This window comes from Triplophysa rosa, linkage group LG10, assembly GCF_024868665.1.
Source record: "Triplophysa rosa linkage group LG10, Trosa_1v2, whole genome shotgun sequence".
Lineage (NCBI taxonomy): Eukaryota > Metazoa > Chordata > Actinopteri > Cypriniformes > Nemacheilidae > Triplophysa > Triplophysa rosa.
The window spans coordinates 20,506,576-20,534,256 of record NC_079899.1 but is presented as its reverse complement, the minus strand read 5'-3'; the positions used below and the strand labels follow the sequence as shown (position 1 = coordinate 20,534,256).

The 27,681-nt window shown below is 38.1% G+C and overlaps 2 long non-coding RNA genes across 3 annotated transcripts in view; one reads left to right on the top strand and one right to left on the bottom strand.

Moving 5' to 3' along the window:
* The window catches only part of LOC130559954 (uncharacterized), an 86,383-nt gene that overhangs the window by 22,736 nt on the left and 35,966 nt on the right, over positions 1-27,681 (top strand). The gene's annotated exons all lie outside the window — the stretch shown is intronic.
* The window catches only part of LOC130559955 (uncharacterized), a 115,690-nt gene that overhangs the window by 61,430 nt on the left and 26,579 nt on the right, over positions 1-27,681 (bottom strand). The window contains exon 3 of the long non-coding RNA XR_008963640.1: positions 19,870-19,998. This is a non-coding gene — a long non-coding RNA (uncharacterized LOC130559955). The remainder of the gene's footprint in view (positions 1-19,869; positions 19,999-27,681) is intronic.

The following is a 27,681-nucleotide window of genomic DNA, read 5'->3' as shown; positions in this document are numbered from 1 at the left end:
ACTCTAATTCTGCAAATCGCACCTGTGGTGTGAATGTTATGATGCACCTTAAAGCGGAATGACTAACAGACTCAAATTGACCCCAATTTAGACTTAATACTTGGACGGCGACGGCAAAGGTGCCATTTTAGACAGGGCTAATGGGCCATCACGCCGTAATTTAACTAGAGTTTTATGAATATTATGCTAATGATGTTAAAAAACATATGCCTAAACGTTACGTGTCGTGCATTTAATCTCAATTTGCGGCGTAACCGTGCTCAGGGTTAGCGCCACAAAATAAAGTGTAATGCTTAGCGTAGTCTGCTCCTGGGTAACTCTCTAATGAGCGTTTAGATTACATCTTGCAACAAATGTCATGCGAGAGGACAATACCGCATGCCGAGGCTACGGTGAGCAGAGCAGAAATTTTCGACACTGACTTCGGGACGAGAATATACTGTACATGTGTAATTAGTTGGGACTGTGTGACATGGACACTGTCTGCTGGACATGCAAAAGCTACTTACAGGTTTAAGCCTATTAATTATTCACTATGCCTTTGTGTCATGATGTTGTATTATAGCCAAAAGTCCAAAAACAGGACACGGTTTATTTTCCATGACTAGACAACAGAAATAGCACCTATATTTTGATCATTTGGCTGGGGTTGATAGATTTAAAGGGACAGTTCACCCAAAAATGAAAATTCTTATCATTTACTTACCATAGTAGGAAAATATACGATGGTAGTCAAAAGTGCCCAGGAACTGTTTGCTTTCCTACATTCTTCAAAATATCTTCTTTTGTGTTCAACAGACCAAAGAAAATTATAAAGCAATTTTCCTGCTATGGTAGTCAATGGTGGCCAACAACTGTTTGATTACAAGCATTCTTCCAAATATCTTTCTCTGTATTCATCAGAACAAAGAAATGTATACAGATGTGGAACAACTCGAGAGTGAGTAGATGAAGAGAGAGTTTTCATTTTTGGGTGAACTGTACCTTTAAATATTCTTTTATACCTAATTAAATATATCAATATACATCATATAACATAATATACCATGCGCAATTATGCAGACAACTACACATCTGTCAGACTCCATTTACACAGGGTAGAGTGACTAAACCTGTTAATGACCCGGCAATGTCATTTCATTTACTGAAATTAAAATGTGGCCAGAAAACGCACACACGTTTACGCTTGCTCCCCCACATGGCAAGAAAAGCACAAGCTCCCATTAATACAAGCCTCATTGTAATGCCACGACAGTTTCTTGGCTGCTGTTTCAGCATGCTTGACAGTCGTGGTCACCCCATACCAGACCTCACCTATACTCGGGGCGAAGATAAACCCTGTGTGATTGATTGGAGTAGCTTTATATTCATTCATTAGCCAAGGCCCTGTCAGACAAGCCCTAGCAGGTACCTTCATCTTAGTGTGGTCTCAGGCTCAGAATTCAGAGCTTATTAAAGACATTTTAGACATTAATATTGCAGGGATTAGGGATATCCTATCTCTTTTGTTCCTCTGACAAACCTTATACAGTTTTTTTAAACACGGACTTCCTCTCTTTTTTCCCCTGCGCACGACCCCCCTTTAAGGTTCTGTCTTAGCCCCTGTATTCACTTTTGCCACTATTTTTGGTCCCTGTCATTTACTCTCCCTCTGAATGTCCTTTTCCTTCTCGCCTCAGAAGACAGGTCTAGTAATACGGTTTGAGCGGTGTGAAAAGGATCTATCGTCATGCACATTATTACACTTTTATCCTAGTCTTCACAGCAGCATTTCCGTCTCTCTCTCCCCTGCGCTCTTAATGCGGTGCAGATACCCGGGAGCGGATGAGCCTTTCCGCTGCACCCAATCCGGTGACGGAAAGGGTTGGAGGTGGATCTCCGGTGTTGCAGTTTTGACATATCCCAGATCAACGCAGGTCTACCTCTGCCTCCCCGTTTCTCATTTCCCCCCGTACTGTCGGATAATGTCGCTACAAGATGGCATTTTGAGGATCTCGGAGTCGAGAAGTGTCGACTCAAGCTGTCTGATCTTGTGGCCATCTGCGGGAGGAGAGACGGAAGGCCACGGCATGTGGAGAGGAAACCAACCTGTGGGTCTGATGTTGACATTTCTCAAACTCGCAGGACAGGTGGTGTGGCCAGACCTGATGCTCTGTTTATGCAAGATGGGGTGAGAGGGAGGTGCTAACCTGCTTCTCACAGTTATCTGCTGCTGAGATGCTTCTGGTCGGTCGGCCATCGGGACACGTCAACTGTCCTTAAAACACACAGTGTGGTGGACAGACAATGCACAACACATTATCTCTATGTGTGAAACTAGGCTGCCAATCATTAAAAATACTAGTTGATCAATTGATAGATTCATAACATTATAAGGGAATTATTGATATATTAAAATTGAGAAACGCCCCCATATAAATATAACATGACAATAATTTTGAAGCAAACAAAAGCACCGAATAAACAACACACAAGTGAGTTTAGAAGTGAATACACTGTTATATAGAGGGATAGTTCACCCAAAAATAAAAATTTAATAATTTGTTCACCCCCATCTTTTTTTAAACCTGTGTGACTCTTTCTTCTGTGGAACACAAAAGAGGATATTTTGAGAAATGTCCCAGTGGTTTAGTGTCAATGCAAAGGAACACAACGTTGTGTGGTTACCAACATTCTTCAAAATATATTATTTTGTGATATGCAAAAGAAATCATACAGGTTTGGGTGAGATGACAGAATTTTCATTTTTTAAAGAAACTATCCCATTTATATATAAATTGTCACTGGCCTACTATACATTAAGGCATTGTTTTTACACGTTTTATTAAATCACTGACAGCTTACTTCAAATAGAATTACAGTACAGAGACTGGAGAGATTTCATAGACCTGTAAAAATAACTATTCTCCATTTGAAGACTCCGTTTCAGTCTTCCCCAAGTTTTTTTTTCTTTTTCAGGTCTCAGAGGGTTTGAAAGTGAGTTTCTTACCCTAATAGCAAGTCTTTGAGTTCGTTCCAAAGAGCTAAGACCACATGTGACAGCACTACGTCCCTCTTGAGGAAAGACAGGCCTGATGTAGCCATCCCTCCTTATGGCGAGCACTTGCCAATGCGGCGTTTATTAGCGTTAAAAACTCCTCAACTTCACAGCCAAAGATTAGTGGCTTTTTTCCAGGTATTCCTCCTTCTTGTCCATATGGAAACATTTCACTTCATCCCAGAATTCTCCCTCCTCCCGACCATACTCTCATATCCCTTTATAGATTACGGGCATGGGGACTTCAAAATGGCTTCGGATCCAAGCGCTCGCATTGTAGCTGGAATGTCTGTGGGTGTGTGATGGGCAGGCAGACTCATGTGAGTGCCCCTGAACTGAGACGGCACACTTGTATTTATTAGACTTCTGAAGTAGATTTGGGAAATAACGTACTACACAGCAATTTGGCAGAGTTTACACCTTATATACAATAAGTAAATGTTTTGTTTTTCTTTGCCGGTTGCTATTGTATTAAGGATTTCATTCCCATTCAGTTCTATGACGGGCTGACCACTCAGAAGCCAGAGGAAAAAGACATCATGACAACGCTGACTCTCCTGAGCAATAGAAATTATCCTAAATTGCCAAGTAACAGACAGAAAACACACACAACGTACTTGTTGGGTTTCCATATCATGGGGGACTTTATAAAGACATAATGGATTTTTACTTTTATATAATTAGATTTTATGAATTTTTGGTTAGAGCATGGCACTAGCAATGCCAAGATCATGGGTTTGATCCCAGTGGATTGCATATAGTCAATACAATGCAATATAAGTCGCTTTGGATAAAAGCGTCTGCCAAATGCGTAAATGTAAATGTTACTGTACAAACAGTTTTTCTATCCCCTCACCCTACACCTACACCTAACCCCCACACAAACATTTATGCATTTTTACATTTTCAAATAAACATCACTGGCATTACTATATTTCTGGGGACTATAAGGTTTACCAGGACCACACATACACACGGGTTTCTATAGGTACCAAGTAGTCTCGCGTAGCCAGACCTTCATAATGAAGGTCTGGAACTTATCGCCGCTTTCTTTGGCCAAGGCCCGCCCAAGAGGCCATATGACTGACAGGTAAAGCAACCAATCACGTTTCGTTTTGTGCCGCGTCATGTTTAGAGGCATGGAAATGTCCCCGCAGTAACAGCAACAGTAAATTAACGAACGTGTCAAAAGTTAACAGCAAATTATAAGTTTATGCCGTGAACCTCACATACTTTTAAGAATTAAGCGTTTAGTCGATCGTGACTCGACAGCTTACTTCTTAAATCAGACGGCTTCTTGTTGTTTCCAGAAGGGCCGTTTAAGAACGCGACACGCACGTCTCCCAGAAATCCTGTGAAATTCAACCAATCAGACGACGACTTCGAACGTGCTGAAGTGTTTCCAGAAAAGAGTGCCTTAATGCATCAGACGTTTGGCCAACTGACCGTGGGCGTCTGAGGCTGAGACTAGGTGCCAAGTGCCCCCACAATGCTAGTACATGTTTTAACCAATCAAACAGTATGCTTAAATGTCGGAAATTAGTTTTGTGGAAACATAAAATAATAATTTAATATTTTATATGTAACATTATACATGTATGTGAACAGTTTATTTGCAAAAACAAGTCAATTTTAAACATGTTCAAAAATTATGTTTTTTATTGGGTTATCGTGGATTTATTGTGTTAATTAGCTGTTGTTGTTAGTTAGCTATTATAACTTAATCAAAACAACCCAACTGCAGTTTAATTGATATTACTGAATGCGCAATAAAAAACATGATTTTTTTTAAACGGAGTTATCTGTTTTTGCAAATGAACACTGATAAAAAATTTTTTTATAATTTATTAAATTTATATAAACATCTTATAAATTATATAAGCACATTATTTATATACATTTATATAATAGTTCAAACTTAGTTCATTACAAATGTGTCATTAAAATAATATTTTATATAATTACATAATTCCCTTCGCAACAAATTAGACGCTGGAAAACCTTCTACAGTAACACATGAACTAATGCATTGTACCCTTAAACAAGGCAATTTATCTCCTCACTCCCTTGGGGTCATAAATCGCTTTGGATAAAAGCGTTGACAAAACAACAAATTAGTATTAGTATTAATTATAATCTTTGAAGTCTGATTTATCATTTCTGTCTATTGCTTAAGCCTTTGAATCCCGTCCAATCACAGGGTGCTATGCCACATCACTTTGAATCGTGATTCACTGTAGAACAGATTCCGAATATTTACATCTAGTCCTCAAAAGACATAAGCAGATCTCAGTGTAGTGTCAAAGAAAAATATGGTTGTAATCCCTGGGTATGCAATGTGGAAGCGCCCCTCCGCACCCCCTCTACTGGCAGCTTGGGAGCTTTACACAGCGAGTTAGATGTATTCGCACACACTGAGGAGTATTAAATGTTCATCTCCACTATAAGGAGCCTCTTTCGCTGAAGCTATAAAATGTCTCAAGGCCAACCGCAATAAATAACTCACTTACCCTCACCTCAGGCCTATTAATTACCTGAGATGCGCTTTACCGCAACTACCTTTCGTGCAGCGTAGCTAATGCTTCCCCTTTGACCAGGACTGGAGCCTCCGATGTCTCTATGGGGACGAGCTCTAATTAATCCTCTGTTACTGTTGTAATGGTGTCTTCCAGAGGGAGACCGCGGCAAAAGCTCAGAAATATTATTTCACCGGTACATTGTAAACAACGGTCCATCTCGGGGGAAGCAGTTGTTGGAGGCTTGAAGGGTGAACAGGCCAAGACGTTGGGGAAATGCAACACCGACGCAGAAGATACTTGCTATGAGGAAAAATGGCATTGTTTAGTGTAACAACTAGGTACAACTCATAAGGTGAATGGTGACCGGATAAAGTCCCTACGATCTATCGAGAAATCTACGAATATTAAAAACACCTAAATAACAATTCAAATCATAGCATTAGAGTGAATGAGCATCATGCTCGCAAACACCAAGGTCAAGGGTTCAATCCCAAGAAACACATACTGATGTATACCTGTAAATCACTTTGGATGAAAGCATCTGCCTAAAGCATACAGGAAATGTAACGTAAAATGATGCTATGAGCAGACACTACGGTCATGTCATGGTCATTACCTGCCGACGTATTTGAATGAGGTATTCTGATTTCTCGTCTCTTCAGCTCTAGACTCGAATTGTCTCCCGGTCTCTTTGTCTGTAAGGGACAAAGGCAAACATGGCAGATCCTGTCTGTAATTTTCTGTCCATTAAGCACAACAATAGTGAATAAGGTGAATGCTCTCCTGTTCTGGCTCTCTGCTTCTCTGAGACCTTGGTGCAAGCCAACATCCAATAACAATCAACAGCTGCGTGTAGGAAACGAACGCTGTTCTCTGTCCTCCGAGCCCCAGAGGAAAAGAATGCATTTACCCTGGCTCACTGACCTTCAGGAAGAATAGCTTTCTGAAAGAATTATACGTCGTATGCATGGACACCCATCCGTACGCTTAAGAATATCATAGCCGTCCCTCACTTTTGTCGAAGCCTTAAAACGGTCTCCGGTGGCTCGGCCAAGGTTACCGCTGAGAAACCATGAGCTAAAGAAATAAAAAAAATACTCTTCAGGTGCTTAAACAACACTTATTTAAAATCAATAAAATCCTGTATTAGGAAGGCATTCGGAGGTGATCAAAACAAAACAAGGAAATGACACGATCGATACATCATTGCGGAACTACAACAATTATTCTATTTTCTAATGCACATGTGGTAGGAAATAAGGTTTTACATCACAAGGTCACCATAGGAGGCTAAAGAAAGGTAAGATGTCCAAAAGTGGCCCCGTGGGAACCCAGAAGGTGATTGTTGACCACAGCGCTGTCAGGACCTATAAACAACCACAACTACACACGAGGGGGAAAGTTAGCACATCGACTGCAGCTGTGCACGTGTCATGCGACAAAATGGACAAAAAGTCGCATTTGACCGTTTGACTGAGCACGACGCGCAACGGTCACGCACGCACGCACACACACCGTAAACCCCCAGACCCTCTACAGCAAACTCACGCGCGGCTCAGCATCTCTCATTTCCCCCGTGGGTACAGGACAGTGGTCCGGGATCACAGGAGGCCCCTGCAGCTGGCAAACAGAAAGGACTGAGAGAGAGAGAGTGAAGTAATCCCCAGAGTAGAGGCTTTTGGGTATTATTTTGCTCTGGCGTGTTCAACTTGGCCAGACTGTCTCGTGTATAGCCTGGAGCGGCTCGTGGTGGGGGCTGTAGTCAAATGGGTCTCATGTTCTTTTGAGCATGAAAGATGAAAGAAAAAAAGCAACATCTGTGGTGGCCATTTATCGATGAGATGTAAACAAGAGGAGGGAGAGAGAGAGAGAGAGAGAGAAAGAGAGAGAGAGAGAGAGAGAGAGAGAGAGAGAGTGATGGTCAGAGATTCCCAACATTTTTTGTCTTACAATATGTACCCCCAAAGCCCTAATAATAAGACAGCAAGACACTAAACCATAAACGCGTGTCCTTTAACATTATGTAAGGGATAATGTACAGGCAGCTGGTTGTTATCGCAGAAATAAGGGTCTTGTATCAGACTGAAGGGGCTTATTTTGCGATAACAGCCGGCTGCTTGTACATTATCCCGCTTATTACACGGCTACTTGTCACATGAGAAAAAAACTGGATGTGAAATGTGAATTTGAAATATTTTATTAGCTCATTTTTACCGAATGCAGACCTTCCGCAAGAAAAAAAAACATTTACTTTCGGTTTTAAGGTAAGAAACGACGTTCAAATGTCGCGAACAGACAATTTGGTTTAATCATTTGTAAATCTAAAGTCATATACAGTATGTTATTAAAAGACATATTTATATTTAATTTGTCAAAAAAACCTGTCAAAATGATTTGCTGCATCGGGTTACCGTGTGTTATTCGTTTTGAGAGGTTGTTATCTGGGAATAACAACCCATAGAATGTCGCAACTGGCCAATCAGAATCAAGTATTCCAGAGCGCCGTGTAATAAACTTAGATATCATTTATGGAATATCATTAAAATGATTCAAGTCAAAAATCTGTAATATTGCAACTTCAAAGTAAACGTCAGTTAACTTCTACCCCAAATACATACTGTACATAAAATTACCAGCAACTTTGTTTCAAACAGAGAAGGCCATAGATGCAAATGTTAAGATTTGAAGCTTAATTGCAAATACATGCGATTAAATAACCACAATGATTTACTAAATATCAGTATTAATATTATTTCCGTTTTGTTGGTTTAAAGGGATAGTTCACCCAAAAATTAAATTTCTGTCATGAATTGCTCACTCTCAAGTTGTTCCAAACCTGTAAAAATGTCTCTGTTGGGTTGAACACAGAGAAAGATATTTGGACAAGTGCTTGTAACCAAACAGTTCTTGGACCCCATTGACTACCATAGTAGGAAAAATTACAATGGTAGTCAAAAATGGTTTTCTGTCCTACTTTCCTCAAAATATCTACTTTTTTTGTTCAACAGAACAAAAAAAAAAGAAGCATTTTTCCTATGGTAGTCAATGGGGTCCAAGAACTGTTTGGTAACAAGCATTCTTCTGAATATCTTTCTCTGTGTTCTTCATAGAATTTTATACAGATTTGGATCAACTCGGTGAGTAAATGATGACAGAGTTTTAATTTTTGACTGAACTATCTCTTTAACAATTAAACATCATAGCCCTGGAACCTGCGTATGTACCTTGGGTGGTGTTCATCTTACTAAGGAATCACTCTTCTGTTAAATTCAATCTTGTGCCCAGTCTCACATTTTTTTAATCCACTATAAGTGTATTCAAACCTGACAATTTCACATAAAAAATTCACCTGTGGGTGAGAAGGATCACTCATCTCACTCTCTTAAAGTGTGAGAGTCAAATGGTGAGTGACAAGTTAGCCGCCTTCACAGGCAAAGGTGTGAGTAAATTATGAGACCGGCTGTGGACCAGCTGAACGTGCCAAGTGTGCTCAAATGGACTCACTCACGGCCTAATGATGAGACCACAAGCCTGGCTGCTCGAATCTCGACACATCTGAAGTCACATCGTTGCCATGATGAAATACATGTTTCAAGAGAATACAATAGAGAATTATAACAGAAAATGACATGCAGTGTCAAAGCTTGACTCAAACATTATAAAGGCAAGAAACTTGTACATTTTAGGTAAATGAAAACAAGTTAATTTCGTAAAGACTTATGGAATTTGTTAAAGCAAAACAGCTTTATTTTTTACTATGTGACCCATGGTTAATCCTATTCCTATTCCAATATGTGACCTGCATCAGCATATACATTTGTATTGCAAAGGGTTTAATTTTTTGTCAAAATTCTGTTTTATGTTTCAATGACACACCTGTTCAATTTTTACAGTATTAGTTTACATACAGAAGGTTTAATTAAACCTTGAATATTCTCAACTCTATAAAAAACTGTACAGTATATACAACAAACAATGTCATTGAAAATTGTTAATGCTTTGGAATCTTTTATTTATGATTTTTTTAGGGCTGTCAAACGATTAATCGCATCCAAAATAAAAGTTTGTGTTTACGTAATACAATATATGTCTGTGTACTGTGCATATTAAGTTTGTATAAAAACATACACATACATGCATATATTTAAGAAAAATATAAAATATATAAAAATTAATAAACACTTAGATATCACTTAAATTATTAGTAAATATAAACAAATACATGTAAATATTTCCCAAATACTGAATGTATACATGTGTGTATGTGTTTATAAATATAAAATAAAAATGCACAGAACACAGACATATATTATGTAAACACAAACATTCATTCTAGATGCGATTATTCGTGATTAGTCATTTGACAGCCCTAGTTTTTTTTCTTTATTCGTTGTATCAAATGTTCCCAGATGAAAAAAGTGCACTATAATACACTCGACAATACAAAAGTGCTCGATTTCACACTCATTTTATACCTAATATACTTAAAATTAGTTAGAGGATCTAAATGTACTCAACTGTGCTATATTGAGACACCACATGCATGACGTGGATTTCTACAATGTCTTTACTCACTTTCTGCACTTTGAAAGTCAGTTGCGTTGAAGTCTATGGGGGGGTGTCAGAAATCTTAATAGGTCCTAGGGTTGACGAACGACAACAATGACAGAATTTTCATTTTTTGGCAGAGTTCCCCTTTAAAAAGAGGTGGTAAATGATGAAAAAATGACACTGCTTCTTTAAAGTTCTAGAGTAGGTCTTATGTTTTTGCGTTGAGAGACGTACGTTGAGAGACTAGAAGTGGAGGTCGGCGACCTGAGGGTCATTCTGGGTCAACTTCCTGCCGAGAAGCTAAAGTTCAAACCTGCGAAAGCAAAATTCACCTCATGTTCGATAGCATGAGATGAGAAGTAAGAGAAAAAAACCATGTTCACCACTAGCGTGTGTATGTGTGCGATGAAAAAGGAGGGGTGGAGGTGAGATGACTGGTGAGTTGACAGTCAAAACAGCAGATTTCACCTATTAAGGTTGCAGGTAGGAGGGCTGAAGGGTGCAATTGATATCATTGCCACCGACTAATCATAGAAAAGATCAAACGACTCCTCAACCTCTCGTCTAATTTGGAATCTCTTTCCCGATCCCAAGACATAAATATTCCATTTAACTCACGGTTGGAAGCTTTACGTTCCGACTGAAACATTACGTGTGAGTGGCTGCACGGCGTGAGGCAGATATTGTGAGACTCGGAGCATCTGTGCGGCCCCCTCCACGTTACACATGTAGAAACTCATATCGTTAAATTAAGCACTTGGCTCAAGTCCAGCATAAAACAGCGAGAACAAAGAATTACGCTCGTCTGCGTGCCGAACGACGGGCAACCCACGGTAATGAGAAAAAGCACAAAGGAGATCTCGGTAATGTCTCGGTGGTTTCTCCTGAGATTAAATCGAGAGCAAATGGAGAAATCTTTCTCTGATTCTGGTGATGTCACATGTATCTCCTGAGATATCAACAATGTCTTAAAAAGTGACTGATATGCCAAGACACCAAAGCCTGCGAACAAAAGACTGAAACACTTCAAAATCATTTCAGCTCTATACTGACTAATTTCTTTCATTTCTAATACAGAATTATAAAGAAAAATATCAATGCGAAAACTGAAAACTCAATCAAGTCACATGAGCTATAAAAGAGCAACATCTGTGCAATAAGATTGACCGCCGTGAGAAGTAACCTGCATTGAAACGTATACGTTTTTAAAAGAATCGTCTTTTAATACATCGTCACGCTTAATTTATAGCCCCATTTCACGGTCTGATTGGGCGATGGTGTGTTTCTCCTCAAAGAGGTTTGAAGAGAGAGGTCCGCTCTGGCCTATGTTTGAGGCGGGTGTGAAGATGCCTCTATTGATGAGAACAGTAGCTCCAGGGGGTTCCTCTAATCTTTCCAGGCCATCCAATTAGTGTTTGTCCGATTAAAAGCTGCCCCCCATGTTTTTGTCGAGGGGTGGGGGGCGTACGCAGTCACCTGGGCCTGGTGGACAGCTGCAGATGATGAATTGTTCATTTGTTCTCCGGTAGCTGGGGAGGGCCCCGGGGCCATTACACAGCCCGGCATATGCAGCGCAATTTTAAGCAGGAGCCAAAGCGAGCCCATCTCAGATTCAGATCAGAGCCAGGGGTCAGGTAGGGTCGGTTCTCAAGCCATTTCGAGCAGGACGTCAGGAGATGTAGTCTGGGAAGCAGACACAATGGCAATAGGGGCTGAAATTATTGCAGATTAAGATCACAGGGGGAAACGTGAATTGTATTACAGGGCACAACGGCGTTCGTGCGCAGCGCATATCGCATGTGATTTTACATCAGTAGAAGGGAGAGCACACTGCGCCATACACAACATTGCTTACATTTCTGCTTGCACACCTATAATTCAATTCTGCAGAAATGATAGCTTAATAGATTAATGCTGACACATGCTCTCTGCAGCACTGACGTTACGCACAAGTAACACAGACATGTCAGCTAGCATCTAGTCTCTTATCCACTCAATTGATTTGACCCTTGACCTTATTAGGGTCGGTCAAGTCCAAGTGTTAGCATGTGAACCCGGCAGATTAAAGGCACATTCAAAGCAAGGACAATAACTGCTGTATAAAGATGCAACTGTAATCATATATCAGCCTCCTCACCGATGAATGATGTTATCTTATTCTCACCTCTGAAATGTTTGATTTAAAATGTTCGAGTCTGGATGGATTTTGATTGACTATCCATGTATTATAGTTCATTACCTTGAAATTGATCTAAAAGTGATTTAATGATATTGTTTCTTAGTGTCATCATCTTTATAATTATGATGCGTATGATATGAACAATATTCAAGGCCAGTATAATCAATAATGAAACTAAAATGAGTTTTCATAACAATGTGTAATTGTGAGATTTTTTGTTTAGCATTTCACAGAACAAAAACATGCAATTACATTGAGAAAAAAATAACATGGGCTATAAATACACATATATATATATATATATATATACACTTCATTACACAATGAAACATCTGTGATTTATATGTTGTTTGAAAGATGTATTTCATCAGAATAAACCCAATGACCATCAGTGAAGAAAGATGCTTTTTGACAGAAGAATGGCATCTACCACGGGAATAACTGACCTTTAATAAACAGATGAACAGTTCACCCAAAAATGAAAATTCTGTCATCATCTACTCACCTTCGAGTTGTTCCAAATCTGTATAAATGTCTTTGTTCTGATGAACACAGAGAAAGATATTTGGATGAATACTGTTAGAATTACTGCTTGTAACCTGTTCTTGGCCACAATTGACTAGCATAGTAGGAAAAATTACTTTATAATTTTTTTGGTTCTGTTGAACACAAAAGAAGATATATGGAAGAATGTTGGAAAGCAAAGATTTCTGGGGCACTACCATTGTCATTATTCCTACTATGGTAGTCAATGGGGTCTAACAACTGTTAGGTTACAAGCATTCTTTCAAATATCTTTCTCTGTGTTCAACCAAACAAAGACATTTATACAGATTTGGAACAACTAGAGAGTGAGTAATTCATAACAGAATTTACATTTTTGGATGAACTATGCCTTTAAATTGATAACAAAAAATTATAATAAAAACATATTTAGGATAATATGCACTAATGAAGGAAAACACCAGGAACATTTATTACGAAACGAAAAGTTGTAGCGCAGTGGTCGGTGCACATGATCTAGATACATAAACTGTGAGCTGGGTCACGCCCCCTCGATAAACCCCCCATTCTCCAGTCTGCCTCTAATGTCCTACATTAGTAAATGCAAAAGCAATAAAAATGTTATATACACTACCGGTCAAAAGTTTAGGATCACTTGACAAAAATGTTCCTCATGATCTTAAAAACCTATTCATCTGAAGGTGTATATTTCAACGTTTGAAATTATTTCTAATATAATCAGAAAAGTATATATATAAAAAAGAAATGGATTACTTGGACCAAATAATAAATAAAAAGTAACTAATAAAAGCCCAGCATAGATTGAAATTCCCTCAATACTATTTAAAAAGCTTCGCGGGTTGAGATCTTAAAGGAACATTTCACCCCCCCAAAAAAAATTCTATCTTCCATTAAAATCATAATCTGTATAAATTCTTTGTTTGTTGTTGTCTATGCTTGCAGCCAAACAGTTCTTGGCCACCATTGATTAACGTAGTAGGAAAATTTGTTTTATAAATTTCTTTGTTCGGTTGAACACAAAAGATATTTTGAAGAAAGTAGGAAAGCAAACAGTTCTGGGGCACTTTTGACTACCATTGTCATTTTTTCTACTATGGTAGTCAATGGTGGCCAAGAACTAGTTGGTTACAAACATTCTTCCAAATATCTTTCTCTGTGTTCATCAGTACAAAGAAGCTTTGGACTAACTCGAGGGTGAGTAAATGATGACAGAATTTAGATTTTTGGGTGAACTATCCCTTTAAAAAGCCGAACGATAAAATGCCCAGTGTATGATTTTGCCAATTCTAGGCAAAGGGTGACTACTCTGAAGATGCTAAAACATAACAGAGTTCATTTATTCAGGATGCTTTTAGACACAAGATAATTCCTACAGTTACAACTGTGCTATTCCACACTTTTAATGGGTTTACTATTAATTCCTAAAATGAGGTAAAATATAAATAAGGATGAGTAAGTGATCCTAAACTTTTGACCGGTAGTGACAGAATATGAAAAGATGCTATCAACTTCACACCCCATCTAAAGGAATGTACACAGCATATTAACATATTCATGTCACAATAAGTGCGTCTGTACACTGACAATAGTTTGAGTAACGGTGAGACTGGCAGAACGCAAGACAGAGTGTCTATGTGAGAACTGGTAAATTTCCATACCTGATCTGTTAGTGCAGTTGTCAAGAGGTTGGGGTGAAGGCCAATCTAGCTAGAGAGGAGAACGGATTAAAGTCTTTGAGATATGGATCTGTGGGCTCTCTAACTCTGAGTACAAGGATTAAGTATCATATCCGTGGACAGACGGATCAATACTCAGCCTTTCTTTTCCTTCTCCTTCAAGGAGATTTTGCTAGAGCTTTTATGGGGTTCTGTGTCCTAATGACACAGAGGGGAAGGAAGGGAAGTCGTTTAGACTTCCCTTCGATCCCGCTACTGTTGATAAACTTCTACCAAACCGCTCTCTGATACATTTTTCTTCGAGCAGCCCAAAACACATGTCCATCTGTGCTGGCTGAGAAAACGAAACTTGAACGATTAGAAAAGATCTTTGATATAAACCCGACAAAATGCCAGGAAACAAATAATACAAAACTGCAGTTTGTATTTATGATGGCTTTGTCAGCAGCACACTGTAGATGCCTAAAAGGTAGAAGTTTGGAAATAATAAAGGTTAGAATGTGAAACTCACCAAAAGTGAGATTTAAAAGAAAAAAATCATGACCAGCCAACGACTCCTTTCCAAGTGACCTTTGGTAATGTCAGAGGCATTTTTGATCACAGAATGAAAACAACATGAATCAAAACGATCGATTGACCCTCCGAGTCGAACAGAGGAGCGTGTCCTAGAAACAGTGGGGTTCATGACACCATGGTGTTGTTCAATACCGCTGTAATACTACGTTCAGATTAAGTGAAACTTACATCAAAGCCATTGGGTTTGTTAGTGCTGCATTTGGTTGCTCTTTACATTATATTTGGTCTCAAATTCAGTATGGAATTTCTAATGGTTCATATTTTTGGATCTCCACTCCCATTTACTTCATTACATGAAACAGTGCTCAGTACACTTTTCAACATTTCTGCCAGAGTACCACTGAAGACACAAACTCATACCCGTTTGAAACATAACAAGGGTGAGTAAATGACACGAGAATTGTATTATTTGGGTGAACCGTTTTACAAAGGCTTACAATGGGTTTCAGACACTCGCATTGTCTTAATATATTAATTATTGACGGAACAAAAGAACAAGCGAGGAGAATTCACACAAAGTCCCTTTTATTGTATGATGCTGTGGGCCACCATTGAAATTTAATTTCGTGCTCCGAGTCAAAGATGCTCCTTGGCAGCCAGTTCAGGAGACACGAAGATGAGAGAGAGACTGAGCAACCAAGCGAGTGAGCGAGAGAGATCGGTCTGATAATATTTCTTTTACTCTGTTCCCACTGACCTAATTGGAGCCAAATGGCCTCTTTGGCTATAACGCAGAGATCATTAACCCTCTTTCTTGGCCACTTCTATTTACAAAGAAAGCAATTTCGAGTTTATAATTAATAAACAATAACCGTATGATGTCATGTGATACGTGTTCTGTTCCTACCAAATTGGAGCGGAGAACAGCTGCTTCGAATAGACACGTTCAGGGATGGATCTCGCTGCCACGGAGATCACAATGCTTTCATTAGTTTTGTCATTTTGAATTTCCAGCCATGGCCGCCAAGAGGCTATCGCTGACACATTCTTGTAAATTGTAAAAAGATGCATTGGGCTCTTTAACTGGGTTGCCAGTCCTATCTTGGCAGGTCAGACGTGCTTATAAAGCCAGGAATTAAGTATGATTGCCACGACAGCTACGTCTGGACTTTGATCGACTATTCTGAAGCATATGCAAAAAAGGACCCCAAAAAATGAATAGAATAATACTGGATACTGTATATAAATGCAAGAATGTTAAGAGGCTTGTTTCCCGGGCATACAAAAACACTATACGGGCAACATTAACCTGCAAGGTGATTTAGCGATTGAAGGTGTTTGTGTACAAATTTGGTGTAAAACTGTTTAGTTAGCAAATAGGCTGGAAAACTTTATATAAAGTTTATTCTATAAACAAACAACTATTCCCTTGATCTGTTGTTCTATTTTATTTACATTACGATAAATCAAATGGGCAATTCCAGAGTTATGGACGTGACATAAAAATGCTCAGCGAATGTATTTGTTACGAATATATTGAACCGTCTGTTTATATTTTACTAAACCCTTGTTGGTAGAGTCTAAACATCAGACAAATGTCAGTCTATGAACAAATTTTCTATTTTAAAAAAGGTCAATAAACATGTGTTATGGATGTGACAAAAAAAGGACACCTCTTTTGGGAGACGACAAACTTTGTAGGATTTATGTGAATTAAAATGCACAAACCTGAAGCAATAATACACAATGAATGGAAAAGGGATGCCTCTTCATAGAACATAAAATAGTTACTTTATTTAAATTTTCATTTGTCCATTTATGAGGAATGTGACGATCCTGAAAATGGCACTTGCCTGACTATGAAAAATCATGCACTAAAAATAAAACAAATGCTTTAAAAACTTCAAGAGAGACCTCACATGGGTATTTGAACCACCAAATGTTGATATCTGTTAGCATAGTAAAAAGCTTAATCAAACACTTAACGTACATCATCACATTTTAGAGAAAAACTGTTATGAATATATTTAATTATAGAACACGTTTTATTTAAATAGAGAAGAGCCTGAAATTGCTTCCAGAAAACGTGAAGGTTCCCACTGTGTTTGTTTGCTGAGATTTCCACTGCGGCAAAACCACTTTGTTGCTTTGATTGCGAACGATGCGCTGAAAATTTGCGTGTCCGAAAGCTATGATTTTTCGCTCAAAACGTATCAGCGAGCCGGGCAAGGGATGTTTTCTTAAGCAGTCTGTGAAACAAAAAGCATTATATCAAAGTCTAAGGCCTCAAACTGCATCTGGTTCTTCTCTTGTTAACATCAGGAGAAAAAAGGCGCTACATACGGTTTCATTTCACGCTCATTTCCTTAAAGTTTGATTTTGGAAGCATCTCTAACTCTGGCACTGAAATATTATCTGTCTCGCAGATTGTTACGCAACGCTCTGCAATCATTTCACAACTTAAAAGTAGACAAATAGGTATTATTAACTTAATCTTTAGCCCACTGGAGCTCAGAGGTCAAAGAAATTGAAATTTAAGCTCTGGAATAACTCATTCCGAAAGGCACGTCCGATCCTGTTCTTCTACCTGTCATTTTACTTTGTTATGAAGTTTTCTAGTCTGGGTTCGACTTAAACAGGTCTCACTTCCCCACCATGTCTGTACATCTTGACTGCTGGCATCTTCTGCAAAGTTCCGCAAGTGTGTGTCTATGTCGAGTTAAGTCAGCTTTATTTAGCTTTATACAATACAGATGGTTTCAAACCAGCTTCACTGTAAATCATTTCACAATCAAGATTGTGAATACTTTAAGCATTTTCTAAAGTACACAAAGAAAAGCGAGACTGCGGTCTACATATCATCTTAAAGGGACAGTTCCACCAGAAATAAAAATGTTGTCATCATGTACTCACCCTAGAGTTTCAAAGCTGTTCTGATGAACACAGAGAAAGATATTTGGAAGAATGCTTGCAACCAAACAGTTGAAATAAAAATGACAATGGTTATTAAAAAAACACCCCAGAACTGTTTGATTTCCTACCTTCTTCAAAATATCTTATTTTGTGTTCAACAGAACAAATAAATGTATAAAGCAATTTTTCCTACTACGGTAGTCAATGGTGGCCAAGAACTGTTTGGTTACAAGCATTCTTCCAAATATCTTTCTCTGTGTTCATCAGAACAAATACATTTATACAAACTTGAGGGTGAGTAAACGAAGACAGAATTTTCATTTTTGGGTGAACTGTTCCTTTAAGCTTTAAACATGTTAAAATATATAGTAGGTAGTAGAAGATAAACACTGTATTGTTGTACAAGCACTTGTCTACGCATCCCAAAATCGAACCTGTATTCCACTTATAAGTACTCCAATTCAATGTGTTGAAATGTGAACTACCCGCTAGGCCAATTCCTCAACCTAAAAGTAATTTGGAGTCTGTTTTGCACACAATCTTAATAAATACAAAGAGTCTTGGAACTTTGAGGACGACCGCAATAATCCTTTTATCTCTAGTAAATGATTGCTAATCGCTTTTCTCCTTTTGTAAATGTATATGACTCTCAGCAGCACTTTGTGAGATATCATTAATGAAGTCAACACTCGTAGGCATCGCGCAGAGACTTCCACAAATGCAATATATGAGCTGATGGCTCCGTCGCCCTCCCCCCAGTAGTGCTCGTGCATTATATTCAAGTCACATACCCTGCCTGAACCCTATATGTGCTTCAAAGAGGCAAAGTCTAATTTAGTATCAGTAAATTAAGTGGAATATAATAACTTAATTAACAGCCGGAGAGCATAATCAATTTGGGAACACGCCGCTAACTGGTATTACATAATGGGACGTCTTTATTGCACAGTTCAATTTCTATCCAGCATTGCAACGGATACACACACACACCCCTAGTGGCACGAGCCTGCGACTCGTTGCCGATTTAGAAATATATCACTGCCACAGCAGCCGCAATAAATGCACATATTGAATTTCTTTCATTCCACTTAAAACAAACTTTGGCTGTAAGTATTACCAAGCCAGCCAATCAAAGGTTTGTCGGAGGATCAGTTCCATGCGCATATATCCATTATAAAAATGTGTTAAATATTGAGAAAATGAACAGCTGCTGCTTGGCCAACAAACTTTTCAAGTGCATTGTGAGAAAAAAGGGTCGGAGGAATGAGACCGCCGTATGGCAGCCATTATCCGGGTCTGATTAAAAGCACAACTCCATCCTTAAGCTGGGACACCCACTCCCTCAACTACACACATACACACAAACACCATCTTTAACCTCGCACACCTCCTCCAAGCCACAAACCACAGATATTTCTCTAGTCTCTGCGTCCTATTTAGACATACACTCGCTCATTTTTTTGCGGTCATAGCTGTTTGCATTTGAAAGGGAAAGAAAGCGAGGAACCAACGACAGAAGAGGAGAGGAACGCAGATCCTTGCAAATCCCAAAAAGAAAAGTTATTGCGACGGAGGGTTACAATTCCTCCATAATTGCTGTTGGAAGTCTGATTAAAAATAGTGTGAGCAGAAGGTTGTGGGTGTTCCGTGCGTCTGTGTGAAAATGTGGTAAAATCCGTCTCTCTCTCCTCTCTCGAACCGTCTCTTTTCCTGAGTGTCTTTCTGTCTCCCTTTTAGTTCACTTGAATTTTGGCTAACGTCCTGAGCCTGAGATGTGCATGTTGCTCATTCAGCAGAGTTGTACAAAGACCAGGAGGAAAGGGCGTTGATTCTTGACAGCTGTCACCAGGATGCCAAAAGAACAGTTGCGCAAAAATATTTTTTGTTTTGCTACTCGTTACATCGATATCGAACTTTAAGATACTCTGTGAGTGAGGAAAGCACAAAACTCACCTGACTGCCGTTTCTGCAGCATGTTGCTGGTTCTTGTGGAAGAGCCGATGATGGTCAGTGGTGTTTTGCAAACGTCTGAACGTAGCCAAGTTGAAAGATGATGCAACTGGCTATAAGCAAACACATAACCTGCACACAAACAATCACGCAGCAAGGTTTAAATACATATTTTGACATTCAAAGTATAGCATTTATTTGATTGAATAAAAAACAGGACAGACCTGACAGCATATACACAAAGATCATTTGCAATTTTCTTTTCAGGTAAACATACACGGTGCAAAGGCTTAAAGTGATAGTTCCGATAAAACAATGAAAATTATTTTATTATTTACTCATGCTCGTGGCATTCCATTCCAAACCTGTAAGACTATTTCTTCTGCACAACACAAAAGAAAATATACTGAAGATACACTGGTGACCAAACATTGGCCCCCACTGACCTTTACAGTACACAAAACATCCGAGACATTTCTAAAAATATATTCTTTTGTGTTCCACAGAAGTCATTGACCGGTTCTGAACAACAAGAGGGCTAATAAATGATGACAGAATTACATTTTTTGGTGAACTATCCCTTTAAACATGTAGATAATACAGCATTATATATTTGTAAATTGTGATGTCATAAGTGATTGTATCATCCACCCCAGAATCGCTCGGAAGAATGTCATCCACGGGTATTTCTGCTTAATACAGAAAATTCACTCTTAGTAAATACATATGTCATGAAAATACAGTAGGGCTTTCAAATACTGCACATATCACAAACTCATACATTATTATTTTATTAATGCCTTTTAGTAAGTATGGATTACAAATGTACTGTACAGTACAGCCCAATAATAATCCATATTACTTACTAAGAGCAGCAAGCAAGCGACATGTATTTCGTTTGGTACAGCCAGATGCAGAAGTCTTTTTTTTATGTGGGTGTGTCCAACCTATTTGCACGTGCAGCTATTTGCGTAATTATTCTTAGTAAATCAGCCACAATACGCCCACGAAGCACACAAGCAATTTGTTAGATTGCACAAGCAAATTAGTAGCTTTTATTCAGGATCTCAGAAAATCAGGGCCATGTTTTCCAAAGTACCTGAGCAAACTGCTCACATCAGAAGATTATCCTTGCTCAATGCACCCATCCTCTGCTTAGTTAACAAGTGAGGAATTTAGCACAAACTATTTTCTCTGCGTTATGTAAAAATTCTGTAGATTGTGAAACAATTTTTTTACTGACCACTGTTTCAATGTAAACACAATTCTACAACCTGCTCTGTGACTCTGAAAACCTCACCGAGTGAGACCGTACAAAACATGAGTGGACTGAAATTATAAATATTTTGTAAACAAAATACATTTTGTTCTGCCTGATATGCTTTAAAAATAGAGAAAAGTGAGGGAATCTTGAATAAGCACTTATGAGTAAACATTGCAACAGTATTATGCTCCTACATATGGACTGCCTTAGGGTTCCCTATTCACACAAATACAGAGATTGCTTTCTTAAACTGCATACTGTATAACCTATAGATAAGAACTGGATAGGTGAGTCAGAAGTGAAGAGAATGCGTACAGGAAACAGTGGAAGGTTTAGGAAGACGAGAGAATTTCCGATGTCACGAACAAAACAGGAAGTTGAATTTTGCAGAATGGTAAAACAAAAATTGCTTTTGATTAGGGCTGACGCATCCAGAATAAAAGTTTGTGTATACATAATATATGTCTGCGTACTGTGAATATTTTGTACTTATACACATACATGCATATATTTAAGAAAAAAATACAATAAAAAGTTCATAAAAATGTATATATAATTTAAATTATTGGTAAATATAAATAAATCCATTATAAAAATATTTCCTAAATATATATGGTCATATACATATACATGTATGTGTATGTTTTTTTGTTTATGAATACAAAATTAATATGCACAGTACATATACATATATTATCTAAACACAAACTTTTATTCTGGATGCGATTAATCATGATTAGTCATTTGACAGCTCTACTTTTGATATTTTAAAAACGAAATAACTGGAATAAAAGTGCATCATACACTTTACAAGTTGTTGGGTGTGGCACTTTTCACAGCATTTTAGATTTTGTGAGTTCAAATCTGAGAACTAGAAAAAACTTAAGGAGGTCTCCATGTTGTCTCAATTTAATATCACTGCTGTCTAAAAAAAGAAACAGATATTCAAGAGATTTAATCAATCAATTCATTTTCCTTTTATGAAAACAATGGTGTCCCAAGAATCACAGTGTTCCTTCAAACCCAGTTTAATTCATTCCAGTTTACCAGCAGATCACTCATTTTATATGGACAAGAGTTGGAACCTAAAAAAGCTAAGCAAGCCACGGTCAAATTTCTCTGAGATCTATTTCCATTGGGACGGTTCTTAACTCCTTTACTGAAGTGCCAAAGACAAGCAGGAATATTAGAATAACAAAGGCTGAAATGTCTGATTTGAGGGGAACTAGGTTTGTAGGTTCATATGAGTGAAATCCAGTGATACAGGCAGGAGATTAGAGAAGTCAAAAGTGATCATGCGTAATTGGTTATCTCACCTCCAGCACCTCGGAAGGAATTATCCCCCGTAAGCCTCCTTAGACTCTTTAGTGGACTTCCACTGGAGAGAAGAAAAGTTGGCAGGCTTTGAAAAGACAATCTTAAAAATCTTCGCGTTACCTGCTCCCACCATGATAAAAGAGAAGACAGGACCCACAACTCAGGTGCGCATGTTGTAATATCTGTTCTCTCTTTTACAGCAAACTGACACGCCCCCCCCCCCCAAAAAAAAATACTGTGGGAAACTCTCACCGTGCGATTGTTTCTAACTTTTCACATACACAATCGTCGCACGAGAGGGGTCTCTTTGAAGTGATCATCTGAGCTTAATTTGGATGTTTATTTTGGCCATTAGTTTTCAGCATATTACTGAAATCGCTAATCCCGAGGCAATGAGATACACAAAGAGAGCGATCTGAATTATGGTTTCAGAATGACTTAATGAAATGAGTGCTGTTAGCCTTATTTAATCAATATTGGAGTATCTGCCAATTAGCACTATTATTTCACTGGCAAGCGAAAATCAGGACCCCGCTAATTTATCAACGACTCCATCTTTCTTACTGGTAGCATTACATATGTGATAACAATGGTTCATTTTTGATTTTCCTGCTTTAAATTATAAGTGGGAGGCTAGATTCTAATTAAGCTCCATTGGAAGTGTTGATGAGGTTTAACTAGCAAAATTAATTAAAAGTTTTATAAAGATTAGAATCATGACGTTTGGAGTATTTAATCAAAATGCATGTCGTGATTAATTGAGTCCTCATTTGCATGTGTACGTTAATTTGTGGAAATAATTTCTATCACATCAGCAGATTTGGTGTCCTACATCATCAAGACCGGGACGCAGCGAAGAAGCACTACAGGTACGAGATACGTCTAAGGTGTGCGCTCGCATAATCCATTTCCTAGTCCTCGACCTGCTCGCAAACGGCAGATTAGCTCCAAAACATCCAATTTCCAGTCAATTCCCATTTCCACACTTATCTTTCAATCCTCTTAATTGAAGATATAGTGTTCATATATTTCATGAATTAGCGAAGAATGCTCTTAACTTAAGTCGGATTATGATTTCTGAAATCCCTTTACTAGAGACGTTTCCAAAAAATCAGCTCCCCGAAATCATGGGCTTTGCATCAACACACATTCTCTCTTTTGGGCCTTAGAAAGGCAGGAATTCAATTAAGCTTAAACAGTTCACGAGGCATTTTTGGGTCGAGCTGAGAGCGAGTTTCTGTTCACGGACAACGAACATTGTTTAATTTGGCCCTCGCTCGCTGGCTGATGGCTATTTTAAGAACATTATGATGTATTACCTCAGGCTCTCTCTTAGGTCTCAGTTGTGTTCAAACCGTTTCTAACAGAAGAAGTAACCAGTATCGCGTAAATGTGAGTGAAGTTCATATCTTTTTAACATCCTGTCACGCCAATCAACATCAAACATCAACTCAACGTGTTATGAATAGGCAATGGAATTAAATAGAAATAATTGATAAAAACAGCTAGCTGACAGGGGGACGTGTGACAGACCTCTGAAATGAGGAGGCAAGTGCAATGTAAATTCATACTCCAGTTTCATTGATGTTTACAGTGTCTACAAGGAACACCATTTAAACTCCGTAATATCAAAAAGTAACTAATGCTGTATGTTTTTATTAACAGACAAACGGAGCATAACTTAGACATATGACGTGTTCAATTCCAAAGAAATCTGTGAATATAAATATAATGTTATTATGACATCTGATTTTTTTCAGACACAGAGGCTAACAGATAAATACAGAAAAAAACAGCAACATATTAAAAAACATCACCGATTTGCAACCATTCGGTTTTGCTAACTCCACCTCTCGTTGCACAACCAAGTATCTGCAAACGATTTTGTAGATTCCTCAAGCATCAGCAGAATCTAAAGCGAGTTAGAGGATTTAAAATATTTGCATCCGACATTAGTCAGCAGATGGTGTCAGGCAGTGTTTATACGGCCAACACTCGCTCTTTCTGTCAGGTCAAGCTATAGAACGTGAGCGCTCACAGGTACAGTAAAGGGAATGACTGAGCAACAGCCAAACCCGCAGGGGGCGACACATCCGGACTGTGATCAGGAGAGGGCAAGTGACACGAGAGGAGCCCTTTGAAGCGTCTGAAAGACAAAAACCTGTAATGATGACTAATTTAACTTTGGCATTTGATTCCAGATGCATTATAACTTAAAGCAAGAAACAAGTGTGCTGTGACATAACACTCAATTTTCACTTGATGAAATCTGAAAAATGCCAATATGTTGCCAATAAATGTTTTAATGGTGAGAGAATGACTATTGTATGCTATTGTATGGAACCTACACAAAATAAATTCAATGCTGACAGCTTTGATCTCAGTGTATACTACAAGACATCAAATATTTATTGAACATTAAGTAAGTCCTTGATTTTGCTTCTCATCTTTAAAGTGTCCACCTTAAATTTCAGAAGCACTCCAGTGACTGGCAGGGAATCAAAGAATAAAAGTTTGTCCACTTTGTCAATGACATCATACTGCCCTCTCTTGTCAAGTTGCGTGTTTGAGAGCAGCGAGGGCCCTTTCCTCTCATCCCACTGCTTTCCTCACAACAGCATTTAACGCTTCAATGGATGAGTTCTCCTGTTTAGGACAACACGGGATTGTCTTGGTTTATGGTATACATTTATATATTTATTTAAGCGTGTGCAAACGTTCATGCTGGGAAAATTCTAGAGCGGGAGGGAAAGGCAGTGTTAGGGGAGAAGAAGATAATATGAGATAAGCATCATGTATTTATTGACAGCACGTAAAAAGCAACTAATAACATCTTTGTTTTCTATGATTATCCCATCTGATTATCGTACTGTTATTGGACACTTCATATTATTGATGTATTTTTTTATCTATTTGTGTTATTTAATTGCACAAATAAACATTTGATCTGTTTTGTTGTTTTTTTATTTGTAAAAATTAAATAAATAAGTCCACATGAAAACTTCCTGCTTGCTGAAATAAAATTAGTTTTGCTCTGTATGTAACTGTTGTTGTTGTTATGAAAAAAAAACACAGATGATATCATTTTAATCTGGAGAACTGCAGATTATACATTGGAAATGACCTACACTGTCCACTGCTTAAGGCTGGAGGAGAGATGAACCTGTGAAAAACATTAAATCAGGAGAAGGGCTCCCCTTGTGGACAAACTAGCAACAGCACCAAAAACTATGACTTTCCAAATTTAGGCAAGACAGAAATATAAAATTATCATCTACTTCTAATATTGTCATACTTATAGCATTTTAATAAAATCTGCTTTTTAGAAACTATTATATAATACATTTAGCCAATTCTTTTGTAAATATTATGAATACAGATTTTATGACCTCACATTTATAAATAGATGTAATATGTAATAAACGTCATATTTGCATTCTGTAAAAGTTAATTTGTCGCAAAGTATGACCATCTAAAATGAATGTGAGGAGAAAAAGCTAATTAAAAGTAAGGAGAAAAGGTTGATATAAAACTTGCGAAGAAAATTAGTCAAACCTTCCCTTACACTTTTACTAAAATCTTAATGTTGATAAAAATACAGTCCATGATTTCTTTACTGTCAACTGTCCTGTGACATTCATCAATCACCAGGTTTCATTCATGTCTAAAGAGGGTCACGCAGGTTTATTTAATGTCAAAATCCTCTCATTTGTGCCTGGGCCCATCGAACCATAATGCTATCAAATCACTTGTCTTATCCATTTATAAAAGCTACAGCTCTTGTTGCTATTAGATTTAAAATGTTAAATTGAATCCACTGGAAAAAGTGATTGCAACCCTAGAACTCATCTTTTTGACCTTTTGATTTGACTTAAAATGACTTTATCACCCGCTTATTGAAAAGGTTCACCTAAATCTGTGTCATTTTCACAGAGACAAAATAGAGCTCAAATATAGTCAAACTCAAATGAAGAATCTGTGCAGGTCACATGTCATAGAAATAGCGAGAGGGTTTGAGTAAAGACGTGTCCCATCATGCATGGCATTGGGCATGTACAGTAATGCAGCCACGACCAACCTCTGAGAAATCAGGTTTCCTTCAGATTGGAGAAGATGCTTTGAGTCAATGTGTGCTTGACAACAGTACAGCACTCAAACAAAAGACATTCTCCCTCCGCTGTCAAGAAAAAGCACTGGGCCCTTTGTAACGCTATGGGCTGTTATACAAGCGATGTGGACTCCTCGTTGTTTAAAGCACTTCAAACGTACAAAGGAAAAGGAGGGGACATGGCAGAACTCAATGCCACGGTTGCTTCAACAGTCATGTTTTTGACAGAGGTGTTTTAAGGCTGTCAATCTGGGTTATTTCAGCAACCTTGATCAAGTGGATAGGCATTAAAGTACACGACTACATATTTTAAACAATTAATAAATCAATGAATCAAGACAGGAGAACCTGCTTGAAAGCATGTAAGAATGTATGGTGGGGGGTTTTTTGTATAAAAAAGTTACCATATGATGACTGACCTTGTACTTCTGAACTGGGTGTTACTGTTAATGAGTGACACTTGGTGCATTTGTGAACTAAATTAAAGTAGTTCATCCAAATATTCAAAAACTAAAAACTTGTCTAAAAACTGCCCTCATGTCATCCCAGATGTATATGACAGATCAAGGTATATGACTTTCTTTCCTCAGCTGAACACAAACGAATAATTTTATAGTATTTGTCATGTCAATTGAAATCTCATTGGTTCTTGTGTCTGTTGACAAGACAACTAGTCACGAGACATGCAATGCTGATGTACATTTACATCTCTAAGGCTTTTTTGTTAAAAAAAAAAACAGCTGTTATGAACTCAAATGTACAAGAGATCAGAGATGACATTTGTGGCTGGAATATTTTCTCTCATACAGTTCAAGGTACCTGTCATCATGCACTGACCTTTAACACACTGTTATTAAGGAAAGAGATGTTTTCATAAGGCCTGGGAATCATTTACATGATTAGAGAGAATTATGCCGTTATATTATTTCTAATACTACACTTTTTTCCATTTGCCCTTTTATAAGATGCATTGAAACTTTATATATCCAACATTTTGTCCTAGCTGCTGTAAAACACCTTTTGTGCAAAAATGGCAATATACAATTGTTTTTAAAGAATATACACAAATATCTGTTACGACTGAAAACATTTTTACCACTTAAAATATATTTAATACTTTTCGAGA